This window comes from Sciurus carolinensis, chromosome 10 (genome assembly GCF_902686445.1).
Source record: "Sciurus carolinensis chromosome 10, mSciCar1.2, whole genome shotgun sequence".
In the NCBI taxonomy this organism is placed as follows: domain Eukaryota; kingdom Metazoa; phylum Chordata; class Mammalia; order Rodentia; family Sciuridae; genus Sciurus; species Sciurus carolinensis.
Window position 1 is genome coordinate 99131843 of NC_062222.1, and position 14813 is coordinate 99146655.

Below are 14813 nucleotides of genomic sequence, written 5' to 3' on the forward strand. Positions count from 1 at the left end.
CTCGTAATTAGCCAATGAAAGATTTGGAGCTGTACTAGTTCAAAACAAAATTGAGGCCTATGTGATGCAATGTATATATAGCAATTTCATCTCACAATGCTGAATATCTCCAGAAATTATGTAACTGAGGCTTTTTCTAGAGATGGCTTCTATTAAAACCAGACAAGATATGTTCATTTTTGTTGTGGTACCCAGTCATCTTGAACAACTCTACAAGTATGTTGGGCAGGGGTAGGAAGAAAAACAGAGGCTAAATAATTCTCCTGAATCACGAGGTATGGTCTTAGCAGTAGATTCATCGCCAGAAGGAATCCTTGAGGGTGCCAACAGTCATCGTGGGGATCTAGAAATAAAGAGCTTTGAAATCAGACCCCCCCGCCCCCGTTCCATTTCCCTGTCAAGATGCATAAAGGCATTCAAACTAATCAAAAAGCCAAGTGAGCTGGCTGGTTAAGTAGGACAGGCCCAACCTTGAGTTCACAGAGCTTTCTAATGCTTCCCACCTGCCTCTCTGAGGAACCATGTTTCTAGGATATAGAGGCAGCAAGAGAAAGACAACCATGGGTGGCAGAAACGGAAACTCATGGAAGTTGGTGCAACCTAAAAACATCATCGTTCTTAAGAAAACACCCCAAGATCGGTCCATTTTTTCTTTCCTTCCTTCCTTCTCCCTTATTTCTCTCTGAGAAAAGCAGCCTAGAGTAATATGAAGACATGAAAAATACAAAGTCCAGGCTCTTGATAATCTGGTCCCATCTCACCCGTGCAAGTTCAGCATCCAGTGGATCCTCTTGGCCCCAGCATTGTCTCGCCTTCCTCTCCTACCCACCAGGCACACGTTCTACCAACGCACACAGCCTAGATCATTCCAGGCCCTCCCCCTCCCCCGCCCCCAAACTGCTACCCTGCCTGCAATCATTTGTTGTCTCCACCATCTCCCTAAGTCCTCCAAGGTCCAACTCATATTTCTTTTGTCCCCAAATCTTCCCCTGCGTCACTGGCAACAGCAAACTCTTCCCTTCCGGCTTATCCCTCCAACTTAATGTCATACTAGGGGTAGTAAATGACTTGGTCTTAGGGGTCAATATCAACTGCTACTGTGCCTGGAGATGCAGCTGGAAGGTTCAGAGTTAACCTCTGAGCTCCGGAGTACCTTGGCCTTTTAGCAATGACAATGAGGGTGGTGGGGAGGAGGGAATGAAGCAGCGTGTGTCTACTGTTTGCCAGCCCTGGTCTACAGCATTCAGCTTGGTAATGCTTATAACCGAACTTAATTTTACTTGTCTTATATTATTCAACTGATACAGTTCTGTGATTTTATGGCTGTTATGATAAAACTTCCAGATTTTAAAGAGACTGCTAAAATCATAGAGAAATGACCATAAAAGATGTCACAGAGTTATAGCTGGTCATTCTCTAGTGATCCTTCAAGCTGAACTTACTTCCTGGGGTTGGTTTGATAGGCCTAAAAAAAGATGATTTTAAGAATGATCTTATCACCAGGAATGATAATGGTGTTTCTCAAATATAGGTGTTAATGTATACACATGTTCATATGTCCTATACAGACATACTCGATATATAAAGATTGCTAATTTATTTGTAACTGCATTGCAACTGCACATTTCCTTCCCAGAAAGGACACTCCCAGGCCTACTTCTACAAGGCACTTCCTTCTAAACAACCGATAGGTAAGAGGCTGAGGAGGGAGGGTCCAGGCCTTGTCCAGTGTGCATCCAACAAGAACCTTCCCCCCTTTCTTTCCAGCGGTTAATATGGACCCTGGTTAAAAATTGCTCTGGTCCTGCCTCTTGCTGCATAAGCCTTCAGAAACAAGTTCTCAGCTTATACAGGCCTTGGTTTCCCCAGCTGTGCAACCCAAGTAGCACTGGGACCTGATTTAGGTGGTCAGCTATATAAAGTGCTTGGAATGAAAACGAACTTGGCAAACACTTACTCATTGTTAGCTTTTGTGACTATTATTTTCACCTTTTCCCCAGTACTTTAGAAATATAATTTCCGTGATAATCCAACAGCCCTAATAGAATAATGAAGCCCATACTGATTTTTGTATAGCCTTTGAAGATGGTGCTAAAGCCAGAAGTACCAAGAATAGTGCTCCGTCTTGGATGGTGACGTGTGAAACAGTTCAGCGTTTTCTCTTCCTTTACACACTGGACCTGGGCGTTAGCTCCAAGCCAAATTTAATACTTATTCTCGATTTTCATTCTTTCTCCTTCCTTTCTTTCCGTCTGGGTTTTGGTATACAGTAAATGAAACCCCACAGTCTCCAGGCCTTTCAGTGAAATTTTATGCACTGTCACCTCCTGAAAATTCACTCCCCCTGCACCCCAGGGCCAATGTTGTGAACCTAAGTCTGACATCCGGGTCCCAGATCGGATCCCCAACCTTCCGAAAAGCCGAGTAGCAACTGACACCACACTGGGGTGCGGGAGCCCGCCCCGGGCCTGCTGGAGGCGTGGCCTTCTAGATGATTCAGCAGGTGGACGGGCTCGTCCGCCCCGCCCTCGGCCCCCAGGGACACCCGGTCGCGGAAAAGTCGAAGTCTTTGTTTTGGTGGTCTGATCCTTGTCCCTTTTTAAAAGACCTGCAAGCAAAACGGTTTCTTTTTCTCGGTTCTTTTTATTTGCATAAAAAAGGCGCAGCCACGTCTACCTTAGTTTCTGTTGGATAAAGGCATGAATAACTTGTTTGGGTTTTTGTTTGTTTCTTTGTTTTTTAAGCTTCTAACTCTCCTCAAAAGGCACCAAGCTCCCAAGTGGAGAAGTGGTTTAGACCTGTCGGGGGAGACGGGAGCCGGTCCCCTGCGGGTGAAGAACCCAGGGTGCGCCTGGACCCCGCGCCCCGCCCGCGTCCCTGCCTTGCGCGCCCCTCCCCCGTTCTTTACCAGCTATCGAATGACCCGCTGCAGCCCAGGTGGAGGCCGGGGGATGGGATCGAGACTGCCTTTCCTAACCCCTCCCAGCTTTCCTTCTTCGTCCACCCCTCCCCCAGACAAAACGCCAACCAACACCCCCAACCTCTACCTAGTACTCTATTAAAACGCATGGACCCAAAGCATTTCCAAGATCAGGAGGAGGGGGAAAGGGAGGAGAGAGAGGCAAAATAGAGGGGTGGTATATATTTCAACATTTATTTTCTTCAAGGGAAACAAACAAACAAACAAAAAAAATCTGGGCAAGCAGACCATCCTCTTGGGAGGGTGAGTCCCTAATTCCCCCCAGGCAGCGCGTTCCAGAGGGTAAATAAATTGTGCGGGGATGCTTGATGCGGGTCATTGGAAAATAGGCAAGGATTCAGTAGGATGATAGGAATTGTTTACAGTCCTCTTCGCAAGATGCCAGAGGGCTTAACAGTCAGGATTCCTCATGGCTGCCGCTCAGGTGCCAGCTGAGTCGCAGCATTAGCCTCCCTTCCCTGCTGGAAAGGCTGAAGCAGCAGTGACTTGCCCAGGGTCACACACAGCTTGGGACCGAAATAACTCTGACTCCTCCTTCCTGGCTCTAGCAGCAGACAACATCGCCTTATTACTGCTCTATCATTCAAATCTGAATCATTAAAAAAAGCTCCTAATTGCAGGTTTACAGTGAACTGTAACTGCCGTGTGACTCTAACTGCCAAGCGAGCCCAGGTAGGAATGACTGAAGTTTTACAGATTCCCCCACGTGGAATTGAAGTGCTGGGGGTGGGGGAAGGAAGTAAGGAAAAGGTGTTTAGAAATGACTTTAGAACTGGTGACAATGATCAGATTTAGATTTTTAAGCAACGAATTTGAAATGTCACCTCCGATTTGTCTTGATATTAGAACAGAGAATCACTTGGGATTTAAATGGATGCCATTCAAAAAGACTTTGGGGGGGCTGGGGAAATAGCTCACTCGGTAGAGTGCTTGCCTTGTAAGCACAAGACCCTGGGTTGGATCCCCAGCACCCCCCACCAAAAAAAAAGACTTTGGGGACTCAGTGGATATTTCTAAGGAGTCACTATCTTTCTTTTGTGCCCACTAAATTACTGTCTCATTTCAGTGTTTAATTCATTTTGTCCCAGCATCCCAAATGTGGAACACCCATAAAAACTTAAATTGAACCACAAATATACCATGCATCATAACTTTGAAATAACTATTATGTTTATGGGATTGAAAACCTGGGATTTAATGGGTTAAATGGCTGCTGTGGGGAGTGAAGAGGGCCTGGGGGGAAAATCAGGTGTCTAAGTTCAGTACACGTCCAAGTACACGGGGCTGGACACGTGCTGTGCTCAGGAAAGAAAGTAAATTCCATCTGGCAAATTGCTCTAACTGATTCATTTGTCCTCCAAGAGACGCCACCTACCTGCTTGCAGGTATTCAGGTAAATGACGGGTGGGCGGGACCTACTGACTGTTTCAATGCTAAGGTCTCAGCAATGCTTTATCTGTCCTGGCTCCTGTGATGTCACACATTTCCTGCTCTGGACCAACCAATGCCTTCCTCCTCCCTCCAGACACCTGTGCACCGAAGTTGAGGCTGATCAGAGCTCAGGCAGCCCAAGAAGCTGCGCGGTTTAGCCACAAGGGGTGAGAGCTGCCTGGTGACTGCTATTTTGGGAGCCCCAAACATTTGAAAAGGTGAGCCGAAACTCCATTTTTCTCTTTTGGTGTTTAGTCCACTGGTGCATAAGGGAACTGAATGGGGAATTTGAATAAAAAAATATAAACTGAATGCTTTAGTCCTGGGTGAAGCTTTTTCAAGAGGAGAGGAGACAATGTCCTTGACATTCTGGTTGCACAGTATAGTTCTTTCCGGTCAGATATTCAATCCTTTTTGTTTTTTCTAATCATTAACCCAGCCTCTGCTTGTCTGCGAAGTTGATCTGATTTTTTTTTCATTAAAATGTTTTTTATTTTTACAGACATATTTTGATTCATTGTACACAAATGAGGTAAAACCCCAGAAAGGAGTGGAGGAGAGACTCTTTTTTTTTTTTTTTTTTGAAATTTAGAACATAGGTGCAGACCTGTTCATCTCGTTTAATAGGGGTTGGAAGGCCCCAGGGCTGAAAAAGTTCAATTGCCTTCCTTTTGCTTGGCTCTGCCTAACTTTCTGTGTTCCTTTGAGAGACAATTGAGAGCTAAACCTGTGGACGTGTTCCTCAGACAACTGAATTCTGTTGACCTATTCGGAAGGCCCCCCTCCCACTTTCCTCCCTTTCTTCTCAGAAAAGGTCTACGTATTCTTTGCTCTTTGTTGAAAGCTCTTTGCAAAAACATTGTGCACTCTGGATTAGAAGTGTTTACCTTCAGACTCAGATTGGCTGTCTGTTGACCTTTGGTTCAAGTAAAGATTATCCCTTCGAGGCCACAAGACTGTAACTTTAGTTCTGACTTTTAATTTTGGGAAACACTTTTGATTTTTCTCCTTGTCTTTTAATAGGAAATCTATAGAGGAGATTTGTTCTGCCAGGGCCTGACTTGTTCAAAGTAATTTTATCTCTAGGATCCATTTTTGTTTTCTTCTCCTGATCATGTGGCCTGTACTGCTTTGATTCTTGACAGCCTAGTAGCCACACTCAACACTGTTGTTAGTTGAAGCCAAGAAACTGTCTCCCAACCCAGTTCCCTACTGCGATGAGCTGGGAAACTTGGGGAAAGAAATAAACTTGTGAAGACTTCATTCCAGATTCCTTTATGGGCTCCTTTTCTGAGATTTAAGTTGACAAATAAGCTTGCAAGGGGAAAAATCTGTTAGGAATTACACTACTGTTTATCCACCCAGAAATTTGAATTATGAATTCATTTTCTAAGAGTATGAATTGAAACAGGTTAAGAAATGTTTCTCCTTAGGCAGGCAGTTGCTTCTTAATCCTAAGAAGTCAATTTCTCTCCTATTCCTGGGTACCTCACATTGTTTATTAACTGACCTCTGTGCCCTGAGTTTGAGTGTTGGGTGGAGACTGCTGCTTGTATCTTAATAATGTTCTCGCTTGATTCTGAGCTTTGTCAATGGAGAGAAAAAGATCTCCTGAGTCCTATCTTCTGGTTAAAAATGTGTCTTGAAAGTCCTGAACCTCTCCAGGACCTTGTATTCCCCCTGGTTTCCTATGGTTGATTAGTTCTTTTCACAACAGTTAACTTATGATTAAACAAATCATCTCATCACTCTGTGTCAGCATCTAGCTACTAAATCAAAGCCATGAACCTTATGACCCCTGATATTAGAAGGGAAAAAAATGACAGACTAAAATTCAGAGTCAGAACATCTACAATGTAGTTGGTTTTTGGATAACCCATACATGAGTTTCGGTCCAAACTTCCTATATTAACTCCACCCCTTAGATCAAGGGACATAAAATCTGATGGAAAAATTGTATAATCTCTTCCACTGACATCTTTGAGCAAATTGCTTCTCTGACCCTCAGTTTCTTCATCAGTAAACAAGAAAGATTAATCCCTAGGATATACTGTAGTCAGGAGAAATAAAGGAGATGATTAAAATATGAGGAGCTAGGAGTAACCAGTGCCTGGGGCTGAGCCAGTGCCAAGTAAAGGCAGGCTCATCTTTCCTGAAGGGACTCTCCTGGGTGTGTGGACACAGTCGAGCCTACTGAGATAAAAGATCTGTGGTTGCAATGTTAGGAACTCTGATGGTTCTTGTTATTGTAATTAATTGCAAGTAATTAGCTCCAATATTAATAGTTTTGAGAAATAAAACAGGCAGTGGAGGGAGGGTGCCTACAAGGTCATGAAAGGAGCCGGGCCACAGTGTTCCACCAGTCTCCTAGGCAAAACTTTTGGGAAGTTGGTTATTCCTTCCTTCCCACCTCACAGCTCTCACCCAGACACACAAAGTATGGGCTCCCTGCAGGCCTTCGGGGGAAATGTGCCACTGTCATTTGCTATAATCTGACTTGGCAGGGAGCCCTGTCTGCTTTCAATTATGCTATCTCCAGCATGGACTGGGCCCTTGGTCATCTGCAATCTTGCAGATAAACACCCTCTACCATGCCTGCACGAGCAGATGGCAGCCAGAGGGGACAGACAGCAGATTTGGAGCCTGTACTGTACTGTAGAAGGGAGGTTCGAGGATCCATTGCATATGAGTGCTCCCTTAGTGGAGTATCCTGTGACCTTCAGCGACCTTGCATCATTGCACAGGAACAGGGTGTTCTCAGACCCCTGCGAGTTTCTCCTAGTCTTACCCTATCCAGAAATAACACGTTTCCACGTTTCCAGGAAGTAGTGGGCCAAGGACAGAGACTTCAAACCTTGAACCTACTGCTGTCTTGCTTAGGGGACTCTGGGGAAGAACCTTGACTTCCTTGCCCATCTGTTTCCTTGTCTATGTCTTTCCCCAAAAAGGATGCTAAGATGGGGTGCTTTACAACCCTATCGTTGGTCCTCACAGCAGATGCTCGATGGACTTCCCACCTAGGTAAGTGGGTTAGCTTGACTGGAGCCAGGGGGCAGAAATAGTAATCCTATTCATCTAAATTCTAGGTGGAGCAGTGACCTGGTCTGTGGCATCAGATCACCTGGGTTCAAAACCCAATCTCAACACGTGCTGCCTGTGGGCCCTGGGGCAGGTTAGGTGCTGGGGATCAAACCCAGGACCTCGCACATGTTAGCTCTACCTCTGAGCCGCACCCCCAGCCTGAAACAGGTTCACTAACCTGCTTTATCTCAGCCATAATATAGGGTTGTTGCTAGGATGAAATGGGTTGAAATATGTAAATGGTACCTGGCAGAATGTCAGCTATTACTAGCATTATTTCTTGAAAGAATGGCATAGTGGGTGGAATCAGATTTGGGTTCATGATCCAGTTCTGCCAGGTAAACTACTAGCCTCTGTGTGGTACTCAGTATCTCAGTTTTTTTTGTTTTTGTATTTGTTTTTGTTTTTGTTTGGGGGAGAGGGTACCAGGGATTGAACTCAGGCACTCAACCACCGAGCCACATCCCAGCCCTGTATTGTATTTTATTTAGAGACAGGGTCTCACTGACTTGCTTAGTGCCTCGCCTGGCTTTGAACTCACGATCCTCCTGTCTCAGCCTCCAGAGCCACTGGGATTACGGGCGTGTGGCTCTGCCTCAGTTTGATCATCTGGTAAATGGCATGTTTATCGAACTCAATGCTGTTGTAACAAACAATTGAAACAGTTACATGTGAAGTGCTTGGCAGGTAAATAGTCAGTGTTAACTATTGTTATTTGATTACAAAAAAAAAGTGTTAAATTGGCTACAGTAACAATCTTCTTAATCATGTTGCAGTCTGGATATAATGATGGAAATGATAATAAGTTGAGGGCCAAAGACAAAAAAAGAGGTTTCTCTCAAAGGCTGAGAAGAAAATCTGTTAACAGAGAGTATCCTGTTTACCTGGGACCTCTACGGGAGGGTAGCTGCCAGCTGCAAGGCTGGCTTTTGCAGACCTGTGGGCAGTAGGATCTGTGACGTGAGGCATGGTGATCCTCAGCTGCAGAGATTCCCAACTTCACCTCCCAGAGCCTCTTGGACCTGACACCGTGGCCATGATCTCCTTTCTGAATTTGGATGCCTGGCTTAAGGTTGGGAAAAGAAGGTCTGTTAGGACTTTGGCCACTCAAAAGGCCATCTGTAAGATGCTGCCAGCAGAGGACGAGTCGGGCAGGCTCTCAAGTGTGGTTGCTCAGTGCCTCGGTGTCCCTGGACTTCCCGGTATATGCAACTATTCCTGATATTCATGTGCTGGTATTACATAGACTCACTTTTACGTGGGCGGCACATTTATTGTCCTCTGACAGTACCTCCAAACTATCAATGGCTTTTCAAAACTATTTGGAGGGTAGACTGCGTGTCACTCTTTGTGAGTTAATGAGATTTAACCATCTACTGTCACCAAAGAAGGAGGGTCGCCATGAAAACTGTGAAAGTTCCTAAGCACAGAAAACTGCACTGAGGTCAAATCAGGAGCAGAAGGGTGTCTCTGGTAGACCTCCAACATTGGCCATTTCCTCCTACCTCATTCTGTGTGGCACAAGGACACCACAGTGACCTATTGGTTAGTTAGACAGAGCCAGCACTTCAGATCAGTATGAGGAGGATCTTTCTATGAATGAGAGATGTCCAAAGGGTAGAAGGTTAGCTTTTGGGGTAATAAGTTCCTTGTCACCGAAAGTGACAATTTTGTGGTATATTCAGTGTTTAGTACATGCTTACCAGATGAACAGAAGGACAGACGGATGGATGGATGGATGGATGGAAGGATGGATGAATGGATGGATGACAAAGAATATTTGTGTTTCTTCAGCACACATACCCTCACCCATAAAATGAAGGATCTATTAGGAATCTCACAAAATTACTTCAAAATTAAATGAGAAGATATACATCAAGTACCTAGCACAGTATCTTGCATGCAATAAACAGCTCATTGAAGGTAACAATTATTATTTTAATTTATATTATATTCTAAAAACAAAAGGAGAAAAGGAATTCCTTCTCCAGACAGAGGGTAGATAAGATGACCTCTGAACTTGAGATGTGCAGTTTCTATGACAGCCCCTTCATTCCTATTCCATCTCCTTATACTTCGACCCATACCTTTCTGAAAGAAGTCCTTCCGGGCTAGAGATATAGCTCAGTTGGTAGAGTACTTGCCTTGCATGCACAAGGCCCTGGGTTCAATCCTCAGCACCACCACCAAAAAAAAAAAGTCCTTCCTGTTCATTGAGCCATGTTCCTTGACATGGTGGGTTGACAAGTACACTTCCAATGGTGTCAGTAGGTTCTATCCCAGATAACAGTGACCTTCTCCTCTTCCTCCTCTTCCTCCTTTTTTTTTTTTTTTTTTTTTTTTTTTGACAGTGCTGGGGATGGAACCCCAGGCATGCCAGGTAAGCTCTCTACCACTGAGCTGCATCCCCAGCCCGCCATTTTGTTTATTTGCTAACATCATGAATATGATTTGGAACGTGTGGACTTAAATTCCACCATTATTTTCAAATGACTCTTTATTTGCTTCTTGTATTGAATGCATTTGTGACAGGGACACAAAAGCCTTCACCCACAGCATAGTGAAAACTCTCCAAGAATTTTTTTTAATAGCCTCTTGGCACAGAGCTTGGCAACTACATGATGGGGAGGTCTAAATATGCCTCTGCTATTCGTCAAGATGATTTGCATAACTTGCTTATGACTGCTTTTGTCAGTCACATGGCTTTTTTTAGAATAGAATGCTGCATGTTAAGGCTCCTGCATACTCATGTTAATGAGTGAGTCACCTGGTGTTTTCAAACTCGTTGTTAAGTATTATTGTCATACCTGTATTACGTCTTCCATAGCATGGGCACACTAAGCCATCCCATCCATGGCCCTTCTCCCCCTTGAGGCCCTTGCAAATTGGTCCCACAGTCATCACTGAAGATGTCTGCATTCTAACTTATTAGTGGATTAAAAGGAAACTATGACATTTTTAGACTAGATAAGAACTGCTACCCCTAAGCTATGTAGCTAAGTGGCTGCCATCTCAAAACATTTTTCCTGTCCTGAAGGCATCCTGAGGAGTGTTGGAGAAGATCATTGGGAATGTTCACCCATTCCTGTGGGATTGCCTAGAAATACACAGCCCCCTTGTGCTGGCTTCCTAGGTCTGCCATGACAAATTACCTTAAACTCGGTGGCTAAAAACAATTTGGGTTTACTCTTTCAGTTCTGGAAGCCAGGAGTTTGAAATCATGATGTCAGCAGGGACAGGTTTCTTCCTCTGAAGGCTCTGGGGGAAAATCTCCCCCTGCCTCTTCCAACTTTTGGTGACTCCAGACATTCCTTGGCTTGCAGCTCTATAATTCTAATCTCTGCCTGTCCTCCTGTTACATTCTCCTCTGTTTGTCTCCTCTTCTGTCTCTTTTCTGGACATTTATTGTTGGATTTAGGGACTCCTGAGATCATCAAAGATGATCTCCTCTCAAGATTGTGGAGTCAATGACATCTTCAAAGACCCATTTTCCCAATAAGCCACATTCCCAATTGTGGGATTAAGATGTGGACATACCTTAGAGGGGCTATTATCTTACCCACTCTCTTCCATTCTGACCCTCCAACTATTTATGGAGTGATTTTTTTTTTTTTTTTTTTATCCTCTTGGGAGCTGCAAAGTACAGGCAAGGAAAGTTAGAGTGGGCAGCCTTCACCACGGTCATAATTTATTTCTACATGGGATTTTGTGCTCTAAGACCTAATGAGTTCTTCTAGTTAACTCTGTGTTAGATCTACGGAGAGAAATCAGCAATGGCCGCATGGAATTATAGGTGAGTAGAATCCTGGTCAAGGAAGTGATCACTCCCCCTTAATTCTGAGTTCACCAAACCACAATAATTATTGTTCCCTTCCAGGCCCCATGTTTTCAAAGGGAACCTTAACAAACTAGAATCCTTTTCTACTACTTGGCTACCCAGGAATTCAACTGGAAGGACCAGAGATGAAAGGAAAAGACAAAGGAAAAACCACCAATGCTGTCTTTAATCTGGGGGAGGAGGGCTGCCTTGTTTGGGGGGAGTCTGTGCTAGATGTTATGCTGAAAGGCAGAACACAGGCCAAAGGTCAGAGTAACAAGAGGGAAGTATCCGGCTATTAGAAGACTAAAAGGTGTCCATCACCAACAGAAGCTGATAGGTCGTCCTTTAGATGTCTTGGAAGAGCATTTCCCAATTTGGTAAGAATCTAAGATCCTTACCTAATTCAAAATCCTATGTTTGCTGCTATAATTTTAAAACTTCAGCTCAAAGTTGTCACCTGTGACTACCAGGCACCAGTGGGCACACTCCTCTTCCTTGGTTGGTGCATTTGCTCAGGTCCCTGCACTCACTCAGATTTCTTCCCATCTGTTCAAATTCTGTCTACCTTTTATGACCCTCCCTGGGAACTCCCTATTCTATTACCCTTCCTCGACTGATCTGGGCCACCGCTGTTCCTTCTCCTCCAAAGTTCCTCCATCCATGGCTCCTACCTTGGCGGACCATCCTGTTGCCATTGGTGGTGTTTTACCATCTTTACTACTTAGATTTAAACTCGGTAAAGCTGAAATTGAATTCCCTTTGGAAACTCCCAGAGTTTAAGACAGATGCCAGGCCTGGACTAGGCAATCAGTGAACACCTGGATAATGGAAATAGCAGGGAAATGTTGAGAATTCAAATACCTTTCTTCATCTCCTTTTTCTCTCCATAAAACCTAGTTATCTGTTTTTAAAAGACCCGTAAGTGTTTCCTGAGTGGAAGAGGGCCAGCTCACTTCTTTTCAGTGCTTCTCCTCTGACATCAGCTCTTCCCAGGATCCTGTGCGATTCTGCGTGTACAGAGTGCTTGACCACCCTGCCTTCATTTTTATTGTTTGCTCTTTCACCATGTTTATAGACTAGGGCATAGAAGGACATCTTGTCTGCTAGAGCTCTCAGACAAATCCAAGAAGGAAAGGTGTGCCTTGCCCCCCAGGGGAGGGGTGGTAAAATCCAGGAGAGGCGAAGCTCTTCTCTAACCTCCTCTTGAAAGGCGTTTCCTGGCTTCTAAAACTTGTATCTGATTGGTTAGTCACTTGGGAGTCTTTTCACTTAACCACTTCCCTTGTTTTCCCCACTTTATGAATATCTGTGTTCTCAGTTATTGACTCCAGATGTGTTACATTGTCTCCTTTTAGTTCAACTCTCCCATAATTTCCTGACATAATTCTGATGACTCTAAAGATCCCCCCTTTTTTGCTGTCCTTTCTAGCATTGAAAACACTATGCAGGTGAACGTCATTAGCACATTTCATTAATGAGTCACTTACTCTCTCTTTGAGGCCATGGACGTAGATGTTAAGCAGACGCAGAGCTAACCACAACCTCTGCAGCAGCCTGTAAGCACCTGCTCCCTGTCTTCCTCTGCCGTGCACATGTCCCCTCAACATGCACATGAGGCATACCACCCCCCATGCCAACCCTGGCTCTTGGTTCAAAGGCAGTTCATATCCCATGCGTGACCCTTTTATTTCTTTTCTTTTTTCTTGTGGGTCCTGGAGATTGAACCCAGAGGTGCTCTGCTACTGGGCCACTTCCCCAGCCTCTTATTTTGAGACAAGGTGTTTAATCAGCCTTGTATTGCTGTGACCAGAATACAACTTAAAGGCAAAAAGTTTTATTATGGCTCATGGTTTTAGAGGTTCAGTCCATGGTGGGCCAACTCCATTACTCTGGGCCCAAGGGTGAGGCAAGCATCATGGCAGGAGGGTGTGGCAGAGGCACATGCAGCCAGGAAGCAGAGAGAGGGAAAGGTGGATGGGGCCTCCAGGAAGATATACCCTTTCAGGACAAGCCCCTGTGACCCACCCCCTTCAGCCTTGTCCCACCTGCTTGAAGTTGCCCCCCAGTCGGTTCATTCAGAGTCGGATGGACTGATTGGGTTACAGCTCTCACGGGAGCTTTTGGGGGATGCCTCATATCCAAACCATAACACAGGGTCTCACCAAGTTGCCCAGGCGAGCCTCAAACTCCCGCCTCAGCCTCCTGAGTGGTTGGGATCACCACTGAGTGGTGTGCCCCTGCTCCTGGCTGTGTGACCCTTTGTTTTTGTTTTTGTTTTTGTTTGTGGTGCTGGGAATTGAACCCAGGGCCTCTTGAGGCAAGCACTCTACCAACTGAGCTATATCCCCAGCCCGTGTGACCCTTTTTATTCGGATCACTGAAGCATCTAATTCTTCCTGATTACGTGTGAGTCTACAAACTAGGGAAGAGCCCACAGAGCATTTGTCTGTTTGCTTGTGTATTTTAGTTCACAAACGGTGTTTATTAAAAAAAAAAAAAAAAAAAAAAAAAAGTTGTTTGTCGCAATGAACCTAACTACTATGTTTAACCATAAAGAATTTGGTTTGTTTAGTAGAGAAAGAAAGAGTTAACCCTAACTTTGGTAATTGCTTTCCTTCTGATAACGTAATTTAGGAGTTGTTTCAGGCTGAGGCAGTGGTGACAGAAACATGCCTGAATTAGTGAATTATTTTAGAGACCAGAACACTGTGGGAAGAAGTTGCTGGTACTGACCACAACTTCTGGGTTTCTCCACAGGTGTATTTCTGCTCAGCATGGTGTTCCTGAGATTGTGATCTTTGCACTGAGGTATAGACCCAGTGACCAGCATGAAACCAACTGTTCAATCTTTCTGACCCAAGGTGTTTCATCCAAATTTTAAAGCATCATCAACAACAAATTGTAAGCTCAGTGCAAGCATTTATTTATTTTTTGAAATGAGATTTCACTAAGTTGCCCAGGATGACCTCAAACTGCTGGGCTCAGGAGATCCTCCTGTCTCAGCCTCCCAAGTGGTTGGAACTAGGGGGTGTGGCACCAGGCCCAGCTTTAAGCTCAGATTCTTGAAGCTAAAAGTTACCTGTGAAAACATCTCAGGTAGTGTTAGCCTGTGTGTGTTTGAAACACATTGTAAGATGTTAGGTCGGTTGAAGGGATTAAAAGATTTTGAACAACTTGAAGTCAAAAAATGACAAAGTAAACACGACCATTGGGCAGTCACACTGTGTGTCCAGGGTTACACTCTGTGCAATGTCCAGAATGAGGGAACTGTCGATTTCATGACTAGGCTCTCCGAAAGGCATGAAACAGCCCTGATAGCCTCCGGTCGTTCCTTGACCTTTAGAGGGACCTGGCTTTAGATGGCACCTTCTTTGCCCTTACCTGAAGCAGGTCGTTCTCTCTGCTTCATGAACCCTTCAGCAAACTGCTCCCCTGGCACCTCTATCAAGTATAACCGTAAGGTGGAACCACAATCAGGGGTTAGACCTTGGTTAAAGGTTA

General features: G+C 44.7%; 1 protein-coding gene across 4 annotated transcripts in view; it reads left to right on the forward strand.

The window, feature by feature from the left end:
- The window catches only part of Lnx1 (ligand of numb-protein X 1), a 163765-nt gene that overhangs the window by 51049 nt on the left and 97903 nt on the right, over positions 1-14813 (forward strand). For 2 of the 4 annotated variants that reach the window (XM_047567419.1, XM_047567416.1), the window contains exon 3: positions 4506-4629. The gene's annotated coding sequence lies outside the window, so the exon portion shown is untranslated. Of the gene's footprint in view, positions 1-4481; positions 4630-14069; positions 14214-14813 lie in introns of those variants that run through there. The other 2 variants (XM_047567418.1, XM_047567417.1) reach the window with 2 other exon arrangements.